The 14,810-nt window shown below is 38.9% G+C and overlaps 1 protein-coding gene and 1 long non-coding RNA gene across 11 annotated transcripts in view; one reads left to right on the plus strand and one right to left on the minus strand.

Moving 5' to 3' along the window:
• Positions 1–14,810, minus strand: part of Rbp6 (RNA-binding protein 6) — a 581,361-nt gene that overhangs the window by 365,537 nt on the left and 201,014 nt on the right. The window lies entirely within an intron of this gene.
• On the plus strand, positions 9,738–14,714 carry LOC137001401 (uncharacterized). The gene is made up of 3 exons (XR_010891426.1): positions 9,738–9,890; positions 13,498–13,731; positions 14,063–14,714. It is a non-coding gene; the product is annotated as an uncharacterized lncRNA (long non-coding RNA).

Raw genomic sequence — 14,810 nt, forward strand, 5'->3', positions numbered from 1 at the left:
AGGATGAGATCACAGGATTGGATCAGAGCTGGCTCAAAGCTACACAAAGGCGGTTACATTGGGATGCACGTTTCTGACTGCATTTGCGTGTTTCCAGGCGGTACATAGCGAGAGACGGATGGCGGTTAGGTCACCGACGCGAGATACAGGCCGCTGGAACACGATTGTTGCATTATTCGGAGGCCGCAGCTTTCGAACTTGCGGCGGAGCTTGCGACCTCACCTTCACAACAGAGTCGCGGTAAAAGAATTAATCTTTTGAATGCACAGTAGCCAGCCCCGACTTTCTGGTATTGCGTTGTTTTCCTTTTCTTGCGAGGCCCTGCTTGATATTCTCTTATAATATTCTTTTCTACAATCTTGTCTGCAGTTTGCGTCAACTTGTATAACACTTTAGTAAACTTAAAAAGTCAAACTACTCTTTTTAGAAGTCAATATTGTTTCTAGTTAAATAAGTTTTATGCAAACATTGTACTGATATTAATTAATGTATTTTGTTGTTGAAGATATTTGCAAAATATTTGACTAAACTCAATTTATATTTTTGTTACATGTTATAATTTACAAATTATCACTATTTTATCAAACTATAGTTATTATGAAAAAAAAAAACAATTTCCATAAATTTAATTTTATCAAAACTGTTTGGACAAACAAAGAGGAAACTTAATTATTTGACATTTTTGCGAGAAGGTGGCACGATCAGTATTATCAGTAATGATGAAAATCACGTGCTCGTTATTATTGTTACAAAGGAACATACGGCCGCTCTCGTTATGGCCTCCCTTTCAACACACTCGAACGGGCACGGTATTTCGCCGCCGGTAAATCGAAATGGCGGAAGTGGAAGCGCTTCGGGGCGCGCTGGCTTTTCTTGGAGAGCGAGGCGGACATTCGCGTTTATACCGGAACTTCCACGGCCTCGACGTTTCATTTCCGTCGATTGGACGGAAGTTTCCCTCTCTGTACGGACCGGGGTTTGTCTCGTAAAGTGAGCAAACAGGAAGAAGAAAGCAAAAAAGGAGCTGAAGACGGTGGAGAGCGAACGACGACGACGACGACGACGACGATGGTGCGCGATAAAGAAAAACAAGCGGCTTAAAGAGTTTAAATATACGTTGGGAATTAAGGCCCCTTACGTACGCAAACGTAACAGCCGGCAGAGTCGTTCTCTGTTCACCTTTTTTCCCTGACAATTTCCCCGTCGAGTCCCAACGAGCTTGCCCCGAGAAGTACATAATGTTTAAAGGAGGAACGCTGAGCGGGAATAGTTCATTCGTCGTATTTAACTGTTTCCTGCGACGAGCTCTCATAGTCGCACTCGTCTATTTCTATAAATCTACATTATAAGAATCGTGATAAGCAGTTTAAATTCAAATAATTTCGTTTCCTTAGTTATTGTTGGTTTCTTATTGAATTTTAAGTTAGAGCATATGTTCATTTGTTCGTACATCGACGGTCAATAACGAATATTTATTTATTTAAAACTTTTAAAAGTTGATAAAAATAGGAATTAAGAAATTATAATTAATTAATATATTTTTGAAATATTGATATCATTATTTTGCGTATGCATTTCTCAAGCTTCTCGATATGATATTTTCTGAGTATTCCTTAGTCGATAAGCGACAAATTCGTACATTTAGCGAGCCAAGGTACACATATTGTACGAAAGATTTGTTGGTTTTGACAACAAATCCGCGCAATAACTTTAAGTTTTCATCGTCACGTTGGAAAAGGAATATCGGGGCTAATGGAGCAAGTTGCATCAGGGCGCCAAGCCGCGCCAAGTTTAGCCCCGTGGAATCCGATCCAAACACGACCGAAATAAATATGCTAATCATAAGCTTTAATGAGCGAATCCTATTATTGATATGGGACGCTTAGTGTTCCCGCAAATATAATAACTGCGGTACCAGCAATATTTGTATTTGTAACTTGCCGTATGTTATATTTTTAGCTACTATGTATATGCATTCAATTAATATTTCGCATCATGCTTCAGATACTGATATAAAAATAATTATGTTGATATAATATTGATATAATAATAATCCATGTAAAAAATTTCAAGTACTTCACAGTCTCACTAGAGAATAAAAAATGAACTAAGTCAATCGAGAAACATATTCCCGCGATTTATTGCACTAGATCATAAAAGACCTCGAAACTAATTGCACAAGTTGGCGCTTGGCATGATTTCGTCCGTATTTGCGACCAACGTGGACGGGCAAGTCCTTCGTGCTTCTGACGCATCGAGCTAAGACCGCCCCTAAGCTACTAATTATAAGCGATCTATGTTTGGATCTTGCCGATACTTTCTGGCATTGACAGTAGATACGATTGCTTTATCTCTCATTGAGATCCCCTCGGATTATTAGAGGCCAGTAATTGGCGTAATGTAGCGGTAGCGCTAATAATTAATTTCTGTTTGAAATTTGTTATTGACTTACTATCAGTTTTAATCGTAGATGAAATTAATTTGACATTTGATTTATATATTTAATGATCAAAATTTTATTTCAATTTTTTTACCAACGAAAGATTAATTGAAATAGATAACAGATAGACTAATTTCATTACTACTAATCGAAACGATTATATTTTTAATAAGTCGATTATATAAGATTTCGATACATTTTTCTGTCAATTTTGTTAATTTTTTTTTATGTAATCTGTTTTTTATCAGCAAAGATATTGGTAAAAAATGTCTCTTTTCTCTGTGACTTCTAACTTATTATATTTAAGAATTAAGCTCTCTTCTGCAGAATACTCTTGACCTAAAAACAGTCATGTGAGAAATCGTATATCGGAATATAACGAGTTAAAATGTCAGTCGCATTGGCATCTCGTACACTTTCGCACGGTTTGCTCAGACACTCGTAGCTATATGATACAGTTTGACGTCATCAATATATTGAATTCAACCGAGCAGGGTTAACGGAGGTTAACTCGCACATCTACGCACGAGTTCTCATCTTTCTGCTTTCTACTCTTCCTTGTCGTAATAACGACATTGCAATTGCGCGCTCCGACTTCGATAATAAATCGCGATCTATTGCATCGCGCGTTTCTAGCTCGTCTGCGCCATAATTCAAAAGCGCAGTTTCCATTATTTGTCAGCAGACAGATGAATTACGTGGGAGTATATGCGAGTATCCATAAAGTTTCTGCCTCGATGTGACAGAGTATCAAGTGGGCTTCCTTTGAACAAGCGGAATGAATTGCAACGCGCATATACTTTCCACCTACAAACTATCGATTGCTTTTGTCAAAAGCATGAAAAGTTTCAGCTCGAGGTAATACAGCTTCCTTTATTCGAAATTTTTTTTAATTTTATTTTAAGCTGTGGATGGAAGTGTAAACGTAGAAAGTCGATTGGCGCCGAACTTTTTCGATGAGTATTGCTATAGAAATAGAAGCGAACGGATCGCATTGAGTCGTTTAGTTTTAAAGTAGCGTAAGTCAAGTTTGGAAAATGTTCACGTCGATTTGTGCTTGTATGCTACTTGAATTTATCGCGCTCCGAAGTTTTATTTGTGCCACTTTGAAAGCAAACAGCTCAATCAGTCGATTCTAATGCATCGCAGAATTCATAATAGACAAAAAGTTTTTTTACAACAATTAACATTAAAAATATTAGTACTATTGATATGTGGTAACTATAAAAATAATAAATAAAGAGATACTAATTTGGTATTAAAACAAATAATAAGCTAAATGAAGCAAATGTAGATGAACGGAATAGGAGAATTGCAAAGAAGAGAGATGAGGATGATATTATCTCGAACAGAGGCAGATGAATGCTTTGTAATCAACGCGTGCATTTCTCCATTAAGTATTCGCGGTATTTATTAGATCGCCCTAGATTCCGTGCTAACAAACGGGAGGTCAAAACAAACCGATTCTGCGAGATAATAAACGTAAATGCGATTTTACGGGCGTAGATAACATCTCGAATGACGTTAGGGTATTTTCAATATTCCGAACGATTATTATACCTCCGTCGTGTGTTTCGCGATCGCGTACACGCGGGTTTCCTTCGACGAACAAAATAGATATCTCGCGGCGGAAGGAAAGAAAGGGTTGCCGATTGAGAGCAAGGCGCACGCCACTGAAATCGGATTAAGAAATCGAGCTGGATATTGCATTTTTGATCGGGTTCCGCCGCTTCGTAACTGGCCGGAGTTTCCTATTGGACTGAATTATTAAATTCAATTTTTCGAGTACTGAGAGATTTGAATTATTAAGGCGGCCTTGGCACGAAGACTCTCTTTGCAATCGCGACCGTCTGTCTCTCCCTTCCTCTCTTTTTTTCTCACTCTTCCGCGACTGGTATTATACTTCTTATCTTAATCTTGAGAAAACAATATATGTAGCATTTTGTATTTTTTTTTTGTTACATTATACTGTTTGTATTCTATAAACATTTAGCATTATCATAAGATCATTAAACTTATTATCTATTCATAGTTCTATAATTTTGGATAAATTACATAAAAATTTTTTCTCTCTTTTAACTTGCAATTATCATTTTTTCTACATTTTGCGGATACATTGCATCGTTGAGAACAAAATCGTGACTTGATGCAGAATCTAATGATTCAGAGAGCAACTTAAAAATTTAAGAGATCAGACGCGTTTATTTGATCAGCGGACGTTCATTTGATTTCCGACTGTTTCGCCGATTGCGATCGATCTGTCGACGAATCTTTTTAAAGAAGGAATGCTTTATAACACTGCGAGGTTGCGCAGAAATAAATTTGATGCCGGATGCTTTCGGTGAAAATTTTATTTCATCGAATGACACGCTCTCGTTAGAGATTGATTGAAAATTCCAATTTCTTCGCTCGCATTCTCACTTGTTATAATCAAGAATTCTAGAATGCAAATAATGAGGAGAATTTATTTTGTAGTTAATTCTAGACAGACCTTATCTCAGCTGAAAGATAATTTTAATCTCAATTGTTAAGATATTTAATCTCGAAAATAGGAAAGTTATTAATGAGATATTCAATCGATGAGATAACTTCTTGGCATTCAATATGCTTGTAAGTAGCTCTCGAAATAAAATCTTGTTAATGTAAAATTTGTTTGAAACTGAACGGAGAAAACTTTTAATATTTAGTTGTATAAAGATAAATTTGTGAATGATCTTAGATTTTTAGTCGTTTATACTTCAAATAATATTTTTCTTCTTCTAATTGCGTCTCTCCACTATTCGCATCTCTGAAACATTTTCTGCGACATTGCATTTAATTCCCGATTAATCAATATTTCAAGTATTTCTTCACTTTTATTCTCGTCTTTTTATTTTGCTCGCAAGTGAATCAATCGCAATTTAATGCAGCAGAACGCCGTTCCTTCGTGTACATTAAATCACTTGATTTGTGGCAGGAATTAATAGCAGAAATCTTATATTGCCAGGAAAATCTGTAAGTGTCGCGATGTTAATTCAAAATAAATCGATATAAGGGGAAGTTGCCATCGGAAAATGGACGCAATTCTTGATAGCGCCCAGCTGTGAGATAAACGAACGGAACGGGACGGCGATCGGGCCGTGATGAGGTGGGGAACAGGGACGGAAGAATCTTCACCGGCTAGTTTTCCGCGCGATTTACCGCGAGAAACCCGAGAAAGGATTGAGGGTCCGAGATTGGAGGGAGTTGAGCGACGCGGAAGTGAAAGCCGAAGTGGATCGGAGATTCGCCGGGACGAGACAGAACCGAAAACGAAAAAGCTCGGCGAGAGCTTCTTAAGTGGGCAGCGCTAGTTGCGAAGGTTCAGGTACACGAAGAGAACAGTCTTGGGGGGGGGGGGGAGGAAGGGAGGGAAAGTTGGACAGCGAGGGATGAGGTAGATGGAAATGCGGTATAAGGAAGACGTGGAACACTGGCTTAGCGATGGGTATTAGGTATCGTATGAGAATCTCTCATCGGGTCCGATAGTTCGAACGCGCGGATGTGGAATAAAGCTCATCAAGGATTCAGCCCGCAATCCGCATTCGATGAATTAAAGATGTCGCCGGGAGTAACAAGAATGGAGCCCCGTCTCGTTCTCCGCTCGCTCGCCCTTCCTGCACTCCGAGACTTCTTCGAGCCGCTGCATCGCCGATTCTCCGGATTCGCGGAGTCGTCTCGGCGCTTATCCGCCTTATTACGAATGGAATTAACCTCCGTTATCTTGGCAGCGGTCAGATATTATTGATCCTCAAGTCGAACGGCGGAAGTTCCGTAGTGAAAGAGTGACGTTTATCGGGAAAACGCGATCCGTATCTCTTTAACGTTTGTCGAAAAGCTATTATCCACTAATTGTCTAATCTTCTACATTAAAGGCAATAGAAATCGGAAAAGAATTTAAATAATAAAAAATATATTTAACTATTCTTGAAATTTAATCTATTCAAATATTATTATATAATTGTCTTTATATTCGTGTACTTTTCGCGACTAAAAGATAAAATAATTCCAAGACATCTGTATAATTAGATAATACGCATTTAAATATCGGAGGTGTGCTATTTATCAAGACAATAATATATTTTTATCGAAGTTGTCGCGGGAGATAGCTACATCGATATTATTTTTAATCATAAACCTGAGATCCAGATTTTTCTTTGACCGCGCTCAATTTTATCCTGAATACTGCGGGTGCTATTTGTTAAGTTAATCGCCGTCGGCCGCAAGCTTGTCGTTGGGTCCGATCAACCCCAAGTGACGCGAAATAAAGATCAAGAGAGGCGGAAGCGAAGTGTTCTCGAGAACCGGGGGAGTGCCATCAAGAAAATCAGTCGCGGTCAGCGAAAGCGGGGACGCTTCGCAGCAAAGTGTCAGCAGAAAAGCAGGGGCTGGCAACAAAGAGCCCGTGGGTCTCGTCGGGGAAGGGAAGTAGGAGGAAGTACAAGGGGAGGGCGGCTCAAAGAAAGAGACGGAGAAAGAGGGTGGCAGGGGTAGTCGTACCTGCGTGGTTGCCATCATTAGGATGGTGGGCCATAGCTGCAATGCGGGCGCCTATGCGATCAAGCGGTGGAAGGGGAGTGGATGGTGCGCATTCTATGAGACTATGCACTCTCTGCCTTTCTCTCTCTCTTTCACTATGCATCAACCGCGGCATTATCGCGAATCCTGGAAGCGGAGTTGGCTCGCGGCCAGGTAGGCTCCAGGTCCCTTCTTACGTTTCTCCCCGCGGCGGTCCTACGCGCATAGGGAATCAACCTATTCTAATCTACTACCACTACGTACGTGGCGCACGCTGTTTCGCTGTGTCGATCGGCATTTCATTTAATCTTGTATAATTCAAAAAGAAATAGTCTTCGCTATTATTTTTATGGAAATTAGATATTATCTGCAATGATGATAATAATAAAAAAGCGTATGATTCAACGCGGTTAACTTAAATTTCTTCAGTTAAAGTTTTTTTAACTGTCAGTTATACGATAACAATTTTTAGACGTGTACGAAATAATGCCTTTAAATTGTAATAAGAACGTTTTAGACGCCTTTAGAAAATTTATTATCGTAAATTTGCAAAAATATGTATGGTATTGACTTTCGTATAATATTTTCATACGCGTTTCAATATGCATGGAATGTCCATACGATTTTTATGTATAAATAAAGTGGATCGACTTATCAATAAAATACAAAGTCGGTTAGCTTTATATTTAAAATATTTTTAGTCCGAAAAAAGACATATTTAGCCTATCTTTGAAAAGGATTACTGCAATTTAGAGTTGATTTCCTACCGCCAAATTGTACGCTCAATTCCCTTGCGACTCGTCCGATCGGCACGCCACGATTCCAGTCGGGCTCAAGTGTACACTTACGTTGCCGTTAATGGCTCGTCGCTACGCGACGGCGCAAGAAGATAGTCACGACGGATAGACGGCACGATCTTTTTGGAATGCTGCACGTTCGCCAAAATAGACGCCGGCACGCGAGAGCAACTCGAAGACGTAGCGTTCCGCCCGCAGCGTCCCTTCCCACGGGACGCGCGAGAACATGAGGACAGAAAATTTTCCTGCAGTGGCTAACGCGGCAATGTTTATTTATTTACTCGACATACATGATACCGTGACATCGTATGATTGTTATTCTATCATTCGGCCGGCCGGGGAGTTTGTTGAACCTGATCCTAAATGCGGAAGGTCGCGGCATTTGGGTCGTCATATATAGCTAATATTCATTAGACTCTCCCTCTCTCATACGATAATTGATAGTATGTTGAATATTAATAGTACTATTAATGGTTGGATAGGAAATTCACTATCCTGGCGACGTATCGACAATAGTATTGATATAACTGCGGTATTTTGGGAGTTAATAGTATTAATGGCAGTTTAAGGATTATTTGATGGATGAAAATGAAGAATTCATGCTGTTGACTAGCTAACGAGATTTCGATCGATTATGTGAATATTTAATTCCTTCGATGAAGTGAGATTATCAATTCGCGCTTTGCTTAGCGGTGTAACAATAATAGAACAATTATTGAACACATTATCATACTAATTGACAGACGATATCAAAAATCATATTAACGGTACAGGTTCATTAACAATTCATAATATTCGGGATATAACAAACGAATTTTTTTTCGGAGAAAGTTCTATGATTAGAAATTGCAATTTGGTTCGTTCAGAATTTCTAGAATACTAACGAGATCTGGTTGTGGCAGAAGCACGCTGTTAAATCGATATGCTAAGTTTACGTTGATTATTAGTAATAATAATTATATAAGAATCATTATGAACTGATCGTATAAATAATAGATATATTAACACGTTGATATCAGCAATAACAGTCTGTTGACTGCGTCGTTAAAGAATGTCGCTGAACGGCGATAAATATAAAGATCGGGCTGATAGTGGCATGATTCTCACCGCTCGCTCGCATGCGGCTATCGTATATTCGTGTAGTCGCGAATCGAATAGTTCGAGCGAAAAAAAAGGGCTAAATGGAAAATACTAATGAAGCAAACGAAATATACTTGATTGCGTGTAATTCCAGTTTTCGCTTACTTCCAATTTTCAATTATATTCTATTTTATCTCTTTAAAAAAAAACGAACGACATCTTGTTATGTAGAATTTTCAGGTATGATAAAAATGAAATGAAGTGAGAAAAACTAAAACAAACGAACGTTTCGACTCTCTCCGTGTCCGGTATCCAGACAGTGATTCCTTTCATCTATCTACAAGATCGTCGTTAACCTCGGTGGCTCTTCGGGACGGTCGCCGATTCCTCGTACATCATTCTCTCGAGTTATAAATACGACGGTTCGAACGGCAACGAGCGCACCGCGGATCAACGGCGGAAATAGATAAACTATGTAGAGAGCAGAGGACAGGGATAGAGAAAGGGGCGGAAAAGGAGAATGAAAAGGCCGCACCTGCCGCCGTCACTCATCTCATTGAGATCCTCATAACAGCTGCACCGGTCAATGGGTAAATCGTGTCGCGGATCGACCAATTGTGCGAGGCGTTTAAAATTAGCGATCAAGCTAAGCTGACGAGGGAGAAAGAGAGAATTGCGAGTGGTTTCTGCGGAAAATTGATCGGCCGGAATAGTAGCGGCGACCAACTGCAGTTCGCGAACTCGCCTAACGACGACTCGGGATCGTAACTCCTTGCCGGAACGGGGATTACCGCGCTGCGGCGCGGCACCGTACCGCACCACGCCGAATCACGCGAGTCGACCCCGGGAATAACGTCGGTAATACATATTAAGCACCCAAATAAATCAATAACGCGGCGAGTTTATCGAGATGCTTCCCCTCCACGCAACGATCGACGAGAACTTACGCGAGCGAGACGGGAATTTTAAGCGGGTTTATCGCGCCGGAAAATCGCCGCCGATAATCGCGTGCAGGGTTCTGCTAGGCGAAAAAGGATGTAAGTTATACCGCATGAAAGTGATAATGTCACATTTATAAGGTTCTAAAATTCTGAAATTATCTATTTTAATGACTAAGGCTCCTGCTTCCTCGCTGCAGCCATATAGAACTAAAGGGTCGGAAGAGAGAAATCATGAGAATTTTTTACTTGTATTACACGTCGTGATAAATTAACTTTTTCCACACGTATGCCGCAACCCGCGATCGATTGCATAGATTGGTGAAATATATTGGAAACTTCTTTTCATTATCTTTCTATAAAGGTAATATAATTCAATTTACATCTGTTTTACATTTCCAGTGAAAATGGATCTTGTGACAAGCCAACTAAAATTTGCAGCAATTAATTAATCTAAAAATATGAAGAATAATTTTATCAATTTATATTAGATCAATATATATTATCAATATATATTAGATATTTATCAATTTATATTAGAAAACTATTTACTATTAAATTTGTGTAACATGCAAAAAATTGTTTTATTTTGACGTGTAATGCAAGATAAATTTAGCACAATCTTTCGCTTCTGACATAATTCGATATGATTGCAGCAGGAAATCGAAACACTTAATTAAATAAAAGTTTATTAAAAAAAGTAATATTATACTAAAATTAACATGTAAACGTGTAGCTATACAACAAACGAAAAATTGGAAGGTATAAAATTGTTTATTTCCAAAAAGTACTTTTTACTGTTATTTGTATTTTTATAAAAAAAATCAACCTGCATGAAAAATTTTCCAAAAATTGCAATTTTGTTGAATTTTATATTGAGTTTCATACTCATATTAAATTTCATATTTTCAGCTTGTCATTCTTACAGCATTTTTCCATAATAATAACTCGATAACGTGCATTGTGTCTATATTGCATATTCAGTCGTGTATTCGCGGTGAAATTAATGTAACAGATATCGCAGATAGCCTAGGATGCATAAGTCCGCGACGAAGCGGGACGTGGAGCGAGACGCAAGCAGAGCGTGACGGACGGCGCGACGGCGCTGTATAAATGCAGCGTTGCTAATGTTAAATCGCCGACTCGGTAATTACATGCAAATAGCGCCGGCCACTGTTTAAACAGTGCATGGAGCGCACCGTCGAAGCGCGGCTCGTCCATATTTTTCGAAATGCTCGCCCTCATGTGCTTCGGCCGCGCGTGCAAAGCCGGCGCGTTATTAAGCGCCGTTGAATGCACTCCCGGCTATATCTCCACGAGCTTCGCATAAGCGAGGAAACGGGATCCATTAAAAAAATGGAGGGTATCTCGCAAAGGAAACGCGATAGAAAAAGCTCGAATTACGGCAGCGTTTAAGAGCTTTAACCTTGCTTCTGGAAACTAAAATTAACATGTAAACGTGTAATTTCTCTTTACATTTTAAGCTCGAGAAATGTAAATATACATAATAAAATTTTATTTCCCGTTTAATTTCAATAGACAGAAATTTAATACAAATTATACAATCACGAGTGGTGCTAAGTAATAGTTGCCGATTAATTGTGATTAAGAAAAAATTAATTCAAATTTGTATGAATTGCACACACGCGTCTATTTATTAATCGCGCAAAATAAAAATAGCCTGTGAAAATAAAGCTATCCTAATTCACTGAGCAAAAGGTATTTATATCTTTCCGCGCGTATAAATATACCTTTCGTAGTTTATTGTGTAAGCGCATTAAACCATTCGCAAATTTACGATTCTGATGAATGTGACGGCGGTCTTTCTCGTCGTTTCGCTGATGAGAACCAGGGGCTACGGTAAAACAGCCGTGAGTAATTAACACGCTGAACGCCAGATCTAAATTTCGACATCGCCTGGCCGGTGCCAGAAGTATTTCGAGAGACCCTAATTGTCTTTTACTTTAATTAATGGACTCTCGCTCATAAACAGCTTAAAAGACTCACTCAACTTGTATGGATTATTATTTTGATTCAATCAAATTCATAAAAATGTTCATCTTCGCAAATAATTTGTTTTCAAAAAAAATTAAGCTAGAAGCAGTCATCTTAAATTTTCATTGTTTTTTTAACATCCTTATTAATTGTCATTAAATGCATATTGTGCGTATATTTAATTTATTAATTAAGCAAATAAAAAGTTTTGAAATAAAGAGTTTCCGGACCTTGTAGTGTTATTTGTGTAATCAATATTTACAAGACATTATTGTTTCACGCATTAATCGGTAGATCATTATCCATTAAATAATGTGTGGTAAACAAATGTATCACTTTCTTCAAATAATTAATTGCTTAAAATATTTGACTCTTATATGTTAAATTCAAGTCTGCAAGTTTTGCCTGCCCCGTTCCTATCGCTCGCGCGATTCTCGTGGTTAATAAGCGTTTCCTCGCAATTTCCTAGTCTACGCCCACATTTCCATTGTAATTATTTCTGCCAGCTTATGACGTATCTTTTACGTCGTAACTTCCATTTGTAACAATCTTGATTATTGCCGTGAGGTGATGAATCAAGAGATTGATCATTAATCGTTTAAGTTTGGAGTGTAATCTTCAGAATTATGATATGATATCTATTCTCTGACGAGATATTCTCTTCTGCTAATGTTACTTTCCCAAAAGTTTGTTTCAGAATACATATCTATGTATCTGTTTAAGAAAATGTAATATATTTCACTACAAATATTGTGAAAATTAATTAATCACCAATGGCACAACTTTTGGGCTGTTAAATTCTGAAAGCCCTGATTTTAAAAATAACATCAACTCGTAACAATCTTGCTGTAAATGATTCTAATTAGCGTTATTCTCAGTCTTAAAACTGGATTGCTCCAAATAAAGTTATTCCTAACGAAATATTTCTGTCAAACATAATCTCCCCTTGATTATACAGACTTAATGATAATTATTTTGTCTAGTTTCCTCTCTTAATCACGCGGAAGATCACGGTTCAACGAAAGCGCTGTACACGTATCAAAGCCACACGGGGGGAAACGTGTCGGAATAGAGTCGTCGCGGTGCTGCGGGAAATAGCGTGGAATTTATGTGACCGTTACCATCGCGCCGCGGGTTAACACGGATGGCCGTATCGGCAGCGAAACGCCGCGACGCGCTACGCTGCGCCAAGCTTCGCTAAATAAATGGACAATATCATCCTCGTCGTAAAAATAATTGCCCGCCGCTCGTGGCGGCGCGCGGCCGATTATTGCCGACCGCGGCAATTAGCTGCCGCGGCTTGATGCGCTTTATTGCCGCTTGCTGCGAATTTTTATCGCGAGCTTCGTTGTTGGTTCCTCTTTCAGTAGAGATTGCAGTCTGATTGCGGCAGGATTTTTGGACCAAGAAAAATAGGGTTTCGCGAAAATGGAGATAAATCCATACCACAATTAGAAATTAAAGCGTCTCCAAAAATTGAAATAATTTAAATAACCTCATTTGCCAGTTAATTTTAAGGTTTCGATAAAAATAAAAATTTCAACCTTTGATTAATAAAATATTAACAAAAAAATATACAACTAAAACAACATGTATAACATTTAAAACAAACTGTATGTGTGAGAAAGTGAGAATTGTAATACGATTATTTGCTGATCTTTACTCGGCATGCATTTTAAAGTGCACTTTGAATTTTGTTTTACGCTTACAGTCGATTGTGGGAGGCCGGTCCCAAGTCTCGGGATGTGTCGCACGAGATTATACAGCGCGGAGGAAATAATGACGCAGATATTGCGGAGAGGATATGGTAGGAGGATGTGGAGGTCGGTCGACGGGGTACGGAGAAATATAATGGGTTAAGTTTCGCCGTCGTGCTCCGGCGAATTTCCGGGTCGAGCTCGCGAGCGCGTGGCACTTTCAAGGGACTACCGGGAGCTCTTCTTAGGTAACCAAGTTAAGCTGTTAATTTCCACGTACATGGTTCACGGTCGGCTTGAATTTCTTGCCTGGCCCCGGGGTAACCCGGAAAAAGTCCTTCGCGCTCTTTTGTCTGGACCTTAAATCGCCTGCACGGATTAAACTAGGAACGCAATATTATCACGTCATGTGAGCTCATACTTTGTCACATAATTATTATAAAAGAAAGAAGAGTTTGAAACTGAGAAATTAAACTAACACGTTTGTAATTTAAGTCATTTGGCGGAGATCCAAGTATTGTGCTTCATTAAAAAGCGTAATCTTATAATGATAAATTAATACTCTGTTTCAAATCACAGATATCGGAAGCCAAACTGAGAGAAGAATTAAAAAACGATCAGCAGAATCGTAATGACAACGGATACCAGCAGAGATTCAAAACAGGTTTCTGTTCACGTGTTCCTACAAAAAAAACGCGCGCGTGCTCGCACTTTGCACGCTTCTTTTTTCACACTCGTGTTCGGTTTTTTTCTCACCAGCGTCATCACGCGCCACGAGCCGGTCGTGTCAGTGCGGCCAGACAGACGGCTGTTATGCCCATGGTTACGGCCAATATTTGTCACGTCTTATCGCCAAGCCGTATCTTAAGCGTGGAGAATTAAATGCGTAATCGCGCGGTTATTATCTCGTTAAAGGCAAATGCGAGTCAGAGTCGAAGAAGAACTTCCTACCATCGCTTTCTCTTTCTATCCCATCACTCACTACTTAACAAATCACCTATATTCTGAATTTATGTAATATATGAAAATTAATGAACATAAAAGAATTATTTCATTGCAATTTTAAACGTTGCAATACAGAAAAATCTCACAAAATGTTCATTTGTGCGAACTTTTCTAAGAATAAAAATATTGATAAAGTAATACGTTGGTATTATAATTTCATACCTGCTTTATTCTTGGCGAACAATATTCCAAATTTATTTTAATAGACCCATTCTTTAGCGATCATTTACAACAACGTAATCGTTTCCCCGTTTCTGTTACGCGGAACAAAATATCGTGTCGCGAACAGGCATTACGACGCCATTCTCCTGAAAGCTCGACG

This window comes from Linepithema humile, chromosome 8 (assembly GCF_040581485.1).
Source record: "Linepithema humile isolate Giens D197 chromosome 8, Lhum_UNIL_v1.0, whole genome shotgun sequence".
NCBI classification, from domain to species: Eukaryota; Metazoa; Arthropoda; class Insecta; order Hymenoptera; family Formicidae; genus Linepithema; species Linepithema humile.